This window comes from Lepus europaeus, chromosome 2, assembly GCF_033115175.1.
Source record: "Lepus europaeus isolate LE1 chromosome 2, mLepTim1.pri, whole genome shotgun sequence".
In the NCBI taxonomy this organism is placed as follows: Eukaryota; Metazoa; Chordata; class Mammalia; order Lagomorpha; family Leporidae; genus Lepus; species Lepus europaeus.
The window spans coordinates 840,635-848,150 of NC_084828.1; the positions used below are offsets into that span (position 1 = coordinate 840,635).

At 60.9% G+C, this 7,516-nt stretch overlaps 1 protein-coding gene across 2 annotated transcripts in view; it reads right to left on the reverse strand.

The window, feature by feature from the left end:
- COL6A2 (collagen type VI alpha 2 chain) overlaps positions 1-5,006 on the reverse strand; it is a 30,430-nt gene extending 25,424 nt beyond the window's left edge. For both annotated transcript variants that reach the window (XM_062204289.1, XM_062204299.1), the window contains exon 1: positions 4,948-5,006. The gene's annotated coding sequence lies outside the window, so the exon portion shown is untranslated. The remainder of the gene's footprint in view (positions 1-4,947) is intronic.
- Positions 5,007-7,516: the final 2,510 nt, after the last annotated feature.

The following is a 7,516-nucleotide window of genomic DNA, read 5'->3' on the forward strand; positions in this document are numbered from 1 at the left end:
TCACATCACCAGAACGAATGAGAAAAAACACACGATCATCTCAACTGAAGCAGAAGAGCATCTAACAAGACTCAACACCCTCTCATGATAAAAACAGTCAAGAGAAATATGACAGAGGAAAACCACCTCAATGTAACACAAACCACACTGCAGGAAGAGCCGGCGGTGAACCCCACACCCCACGGTGGAGGACTTCCCCCAGGTGAGGGTGCCTGCTTTCACTGACGGTATTCAACACAGCCCCGGAAGGCCAGGGCGACTCAGCAAGAACAGAGCACACGGCGGTCAAACTGCACAGCAGACAGAAAACCATCTGCCGCGGATGGGATCTTGTATGTAGAAATCCCCAAGTATTACAACTAATTACCAAATTTAGCCAAGTAGCAGGATACAAAGTCAGCACACACAACTGAGCTGCATTTCTGTCTACTAACAAGGAGCCGTCACAGAAGAAAACAATTCCATTTGCTATAGTGTCAGAAACAACAAAATCCTAGTAAACGTAAAGGACCAAAACATTTCTGAGTGAAATTAAAGAAGGCATGAATAAAAGGAGAGACACCCACATTCATGGATTAGAACATTTAATATTGCAAGACAACAATACCAGCAATAACACCAACAACTCTGTTGACGTATTTAACACAATCCCTTCAAAATCCCAGTGATTTTTTTGTAGAAATAAAAAAAACCATCTTAAAATTCATGTAGACTCTAAAGAGACTAAGGAGCCAAAACAACCTTGAGGAAGACCAAAGCCGAGGTCTCACGCATCCTGATTTCAAAACGCAGCACGGCTGCAGCGACCAACAGCGGGCTTCCGGCAGGAAGACAGCCGCTGGGCCAAGGGAACAGGACAGGGGACTTAGGACTAGACCCTCGCTCGTATGGGAAGATGGCTTCTGACACGGCCGCCAAGTCCGTGCAGCGGGGAAACGATGTCTGTGTGTACGGGGCTGGGAACGACCACCTACACGCGGGGAATGAAGCCGGCCTCACCCACGCGTGCAGACACAAAGCCAAAGCGGGTCCCTGACCTCAGACCTAAAACTTCACAATTCTTAGAAGAAAACACAGCAACGACTTCACCACGCTGGATCTGTCAGTGATTTATTGGACGCGACACAAAAAGCAAAAGCAACACGAGAAAAAATAGACGAATGGGACTTTACGAACATTCTAAAGGTTTGTGCATCAAAGACACTGCCAATGGAGCAAAAAGGCAGTCCAGGAAATGGGAGAGATTATCTGAAAATCACACATTTGATAAGGGATTGATATAGAAACTCCTAAAACTCAACAAAAACTTGATTTAAAAATGGGGCCAATGAGTTCCACTGAGAATTCTCCAAAGAAGACGTGCGAATGACCAATAAGGGACAGAAAAGACGCGATCGCTGGGAAATGCAAACTGAAACCACAGGGAGGCCCGGAAAACCCGCGTGGACCGGGACGTGCAGCAGCAGGGACACGCGTGCCCAGCGGGCGGGGCTGCAAGGCCGTGCAGCCATGGAGAAAGCCGTCTGGAGATTCCTCAGGAAAATGCCCGGTGGGGTTAAGATTAAAGGCGGAATTCTACCAGCCGAGGCAGTCATCCCGCCTCTGGGGCTACCCTGAGCCACGTTCACGGCGACATCACTCACAACAGTGGAAACAGGGAGCCACCCTCGCGCCCAGCAGCCCACAGGCGCCGCACAAAACCCAGCTGTCAGGTCCAGTGGGAAGCCGTCCAGCTCTGTAAAGAACGGGGGTTCTGACACTCGCTCCAGGTGGTGGACCTGGAGAACATTAAGCTGAGTGACCTACGTCAGCGCCCAGTTAGCCACAGAGCGGCCGCTGTCTGACTAGGAGGAGGTCGCAGGGGTGCCTGTCGAGTGAGTTTCAGTTTCTCAAAACGAAACGAGCTCTGGTGATGACTGCATAACAAGATGGACGCACTTAGCGCCGCTGGACTGTGTACTTAAACAGGCAGGACAATTCATGGGTGTTTATCACCACACAAAACGGGGGAAAGGTCTTACAGATCAGTAGAAAACAACCAGCCATCAGGAACACCGGGAGATCACAAGCCGGCAGGTCACAGTGAAGCCACAATGGCCCACGATCAAACAGCGTGCTGTGTGCAAACCAGACACACAGGACACTCGGGCCGGCAAGGGCCAGCGCAGGTCCTCCCCTTCCTCCTGGGGCACCTGACAAGGGGCTGGGAGGCACCAACACTCTTCGGACCCTCAGCCCCAGAGTCTGCCCGTCTGGGAGCTGGTCCTCCACCCCACCTGCTCACAACAGTGTCTGCGGCAGGTGTGTATCTGCAGCAGGTGTATCTGCGGCAGGAATATCTGCAGCAGGTGTGTATCTGTAGTAGGTGTGTCTGCGGCAGGTGTGTATCTGTACCAGGTGTATCTGCACCAGGTGTGTCTGCAGCAGGTGTATCTGTAGTAGGTGTATCTGTAGTAGGTGTATCTGCAGTAGGTGTGTATCTGTAGTAGGTGTATCTGCGGCAGGTGTGTATCTGTGGCAGGTGTGTCTGCAGCAGGTGTATCTGCACCAGGTGTGTCTGCAGTAGGTGTGTCTGCAGCAGGTGTATCTGTAGTAGGTGTATCTGTAGCAGGTGTATCTGCGGCAGGTGTGTCTGCAGCAGGTGTATCTGCAGTAGGTGTGTCTGCACCAGGTGTGTCTGCAGTAGGTGTGTCTGTAGTAGGTGTATCTGTAGCAGGTGTGTCTCTGCAGTAGGTGTGTCTGCACCAGGTGTGTCTGCAGTAGGTGTGTATCCGCATCAGGTGTGTCTGCACCAGGTGTGTGTCTGCGGCAGGTGTGTCTGCAGTAGGTGTGTATCTGTAGTAGGTGTGTCTGCAGCAGGTGTGTATCTGTAGTAGGTGTGTATCTGCAGCAGGTGTATCTGCAGCAGGTGTATCTGCGGCAGGTGCGTATCTGTGGCAGGTGTGTCTGCACCAGGTGTATCTGCAGCAGGTGTATCTGCACCAGGTGTGTCTGCAGCAGGTGTGTATCTTTAGTAGGTGTATCTGCAGCAGGTGTATCTGTAGTAGGTGTGTCTGCAGCAGGTGTATCTGCAGTAGGTGTATCTGCACCAGGTATGTATCTGCACCAGGTGTATCTGCACCAGGTGTGTCTGCAGCAGGTGTGTATCTGCAGTAGGTACCCCCAGGCTGGCCCACCGTTTGGCCTGGGTGCCCCCGGTGCTCTGGCTCTCCCGAGAATGCTGCTCTGTAGTGTGCTCTACACCGGGGCATGGGCCAGGCAGGGGCCCAAGCAGCACCACCCATGCCAGGGACCCCCCCCCCCCCCGCAGCACCAGTCTGCCAAGGAGGCGCAGGAGGGACTCCGTGACCGTGGGGCTGTGTGTGAGCAGAGTCTGCCGTCTGTGTTCTTCGGGAAACAACCTCAAGAGCTACATTACCTGTTCTCTAAAAAATTTTAAATTGTCATTTATTCGAAAAGCATAGATGGCCAGCCTGCATCCACGGGCTCGCTCCTCAAATGCCTCCAACAGCCAGGGCTGGGCTGGAACTCAATCCGAGTCTCCCACGTGGGTGACACGGACCCAAGTTGAGCCATCACCTGTTGGCACCAGCAAGAAGGTGCAGGCAGCAGAAGCTGCAATCAGGAGTGGAGCTGGGACCCGAGCCCGGGCGCTCAGGCCATACCGGCCTCCCAAGCTCGCCACTGCGCCAGACCCTTGCCCACTTCTGTCCCTGGGACCTGGCTCTGGACTCCAGGGGGGTGGGCTGAGCCACCCCCGAGCTGAGGCCCCGCGGATCTCTACCCACCCTGGGTTTTGGGAGCCTTGGACCGCCCCCAGCTCCCTACAACACAAAGAACTCATGCCCACCCCCCTCAACAGACTGCCTGTGTTTGCAGTGTCCCCGCCCCTGTGGCCATGTGTGCCTGGGGCAGGCACTCCCTCTGACCAGGAGCCTGCTGGGATCCGCACGCGCAGAGGGTCAGCAGCCCTGGACACTGGCCAGCAAGGCTCCGTGCTGGGTCCCTGCGTGTCTCCCGTGCCCCCAGTGCCCTGGCCCACTCCCAGTCCCAGCCTCCTGCCTTCCTGCTCCGGCCCCAGTGCCTGTGCCGCCTCCAGCCTCTGTGAGACCAGGCACGGCACAAATGCCAGATGCCGATTTGGTTAAGTAAGTATGAGCTGGTTTCTCCCAGCTAGAACCACTTGGTCCACAGAAACCAGGGAGACCTGCTGTGGGACTCGGCCCCCCAGGTGAGTGCTGGCTCCCAAGAGAGGGTCCTCTCAGAGCCTGCCCCCCTGCCCTGTGGGGCCCCGCCCCAGGGCCTCCACTACAGGCTCAAGGAGTGCCAGGGTGGGTGTGGGGCCTGGCCCAGCAGGGCAGTGGGTGGGGGCACCACCAACCCGAGCTCCCACTCACCTTCTGAGCACCCCTCAATCTGCCCCTGAGGGTGCCCTGGTGGGCTCCGGGGCAGAGCCGTGGGGGGAGGCTGGGCCCTCCTGTTTGATGTAGGGGGGTGTAGCCCGGGCTCCCCTCTCTGCCCCTCCCCCAGCACCAGGGACCCCTCCTCTCCCGCAGCCCAGTGTTCAGGCTCTGAGCTCCTTCAGGAAGAAGAGCGACTCCCCCCCATCAGAGGAGCGCCCAGGGGGCGACGTAGGCCGCTCAGCCGCCCCCTTCCCAAGAGGCCCCCCAGGCCAGAGGGAAAGCCGCCCCCTCCCCAAGAGGCCCCCCAGGCCAGAGGGAAAGCCAAACTCCAAGGTCTGACAGGGACTGAGCCCCGGCGGCGCTCAGTGGGCAGGAGGTGCCCGCGGTCACCACGGGACGCTCCCTCCGCAGCCAGGCTGCCCCCAAGGGCCCCTCCGCTGGGGACAGCTGGGGACAGCTGGGGCTGTCCGGCTCAGCCCGCTGCGTCCGCAACCCCGAGCCTGCGTGCCCCGGGCCCCGCGCGCCCCCCGGGGGAGCCGCTCACCGCTCGGCGCGGCGCCGTCGCTGCACAGGTCCGCGGAGGCTGCGGTGCCGACGGCCGAGATGCGGCGCGGGAGGGCAGGCGGGCGGGGCCGCGCGCTTTATACCCCGGCCCCGCCCGCCTCCGAGCGCCCGAGCCACGCGGCCACCGGGGGGCGCTGCGGGCCCGCGGACGCTCGCTCGGGCGCGCGACGTCGGACCCCGCCGGGACCCCCGCCCCTCCTCCCGGGCCGCGCTGTGAGACCGCGCCCCGCACCCAGGCCTCCGGGCCCAGCGGCCCTTGCTTAGGCCGGCACGGGAGGCTGAGTCCGCGCTGGCTGCGGGACGCGCCCCGCTGTGCGCCCCGGCCGTGGGCACGGGGCCGATGAAGGCGCCTGTGGGGAGGCTGAGGGCGGCCGGACATGCTGCCAGGGGCTGGTGGCCCGGCTCCCCGCAGGGCTTTCCCTGGAGGTGGGGGTGCAGCAGGGCTGGGGCAGGGCCGGGGTCCAGGCAGGCTAGCATGGGGCTGCTCTTCACAGGAGGGGTTTTGCAGATCTCTGACGTGGGCCCGGCTGGGCCTGTCCACGGTCTGTCCATGGTGGGGTCTGCGAGATGGCTGAGCCTTCAGCATGCCCAGGGTGGTGGGCGGCACCTTCCCAGCGAGAGAGGACCAGGCAGCCAGTGGACAGGACGCCCCTGAACGCCCCCGCCTGTGCCCCTTAGGCCTGCAAGGTGCTGGCCCAGGAGCTGGGGCCTCCCGTCTGCTCCCATCCTCAGAGCCCCTGCCTTCTTTTTTTCTTTTTAAGATTATTTATTTGAAAGTTAGAGTTACACAGAGAGAGAAGGAGAGGCAGAGAGAGAGAGAGAGAGAGAAGAGAGAGAGGTTTTCCATCTGCTGGTTCACTCCCCAATTGGTCGCAATGGCTGGAGCTAAGCCGATCCGAAGCCAGGAGCCAGGAGCTTCTTCTGGGTCTCCCACATGGATGCAGGGGCCCAGGCACTTGAGCCATCTTCTGTTGTTTTCCCAGGCCATAGCAGAGAGCTGTATGGGAAGTGGAGCAGCCGGGACTCGAACTGGCACCCATATGGAATGCTGGCATTGCAGGTGGTGGCTTTACCTGCTACGCCACAGCGCCAGCCCTTCTGTGCCCACTCCACTGTCCACGGCCCAGCCCTCTCCAGGCAGTGCTAGCCACACCTGTCCTGCCCTGCAGCCTTCCCAGTGGGAGTGGGTGCTGGGGGCTGGGGTGTGAGTATGCATGTTTGAGGCTAAGTGTGCCCGTGTGTCAGAACTGTGTGTGAACAGAAGACCCAGGCCAGCTGCTTGAGAGCAGGGAGGCCCCCCACCAGCTCCCCTCCCACCAGCCCCGCCCCCCACTAGCTCCTCCCCCTCCCACCTGCTCCCTACCAGCCCCCGCCTCCCTCCCTCCTTTGCAGGGATTGCCCTGGGCCGAGGGCCCCCGTGGCATCTGGCTGCCTCCCCTGGCTCCCTCACAGGCACGGGCCCCGTACGCCTCTCACGTCTACCACCACTGCCTCGCCTGCTTCTCAGAGGGTCCCGATCAGCAAAGCGCAGCAGGAGGAGCAGAGAGCGTGAGACAGGGACCAGTCGCCAGGGTGACCTGTGCGGCTGCAGGGGACGCTGGGTTGGCCACCGCCTGGCTGCACTGAGGGCCCTGCAGAGGGGTGGGGGCCGAGGCAGGCTCAGTATGAGAGCCTGAGGGCAGACAACTCCCACCTCCGACCTGGAGGAGCTGGGGCTGCACAGACGGCAGTGAGGAGCCCCCGCTCCGGGCGTGTCTGGGGCTCGGCCAGGCCCGGTGAGTGTCAGGACCCTGAGCGTGGGCTGGGACGTCGTGTGGAAGCCCAGGAGGCGGCTGTGCAGACCCTGGCCCCTCAGAGCTTGCAGGGGTCCTCCCATCCCCCCTCGATGGAGGCCATCCTAGCTCCACCCAGCCAGTGACTCGGGGAAGTCCAGGGCCGCTCGGCTGGGACCTGCTGGACCTGCTCCGGGAGGAGGGCGGTCGTGCACCCCACGAGCGGCGAGAGTGACGGGCAGGACCTGCAGGAGCCGGGACCCACGGGCCTGGGTTCTGAGGGCGCTTTGTCCGGACGCAGTTGGAGACTGACGAGCACGGACTAGCAGCTGCCTTCTCAGAACGTGGCAAGGCCTTCAGGTCAGGGGCAGACTCCGCCGTGGGCTGGTGCTGGGCACGGCGGACACGGCACTGCCGCCCTGGCTGAGGGCAGGGCCTACAGAGCACCCCAGCCCTTTGCTCCCTTGTTGAACTCGAGCCAGTTTTCCTGTCCGGAACCCCGATGGCAGAGGTGGCCGGGTCTCAGGAGGGAGGACCCTGTGGCACGTGTCCTGTTGGGTCCTAGAGCTGGGGAAAGGGGCAGCTCGGGCACCACGAGGACAGCTGGGCACAAGACCCCAGTGGCCACTGATCCCTAGAGCCTCAGCGTGTCTCCCTCGCCTGCTGCTGGGGCAGGTAACGAAGGGGGTCGAGGCTGAGGTCTTGGTTGTGGAGGACCCCTGGGCCAGCAGGCCACCCCCACTCAGTGTGGGGGCAGTGAGTGTGAGGTAACTGATG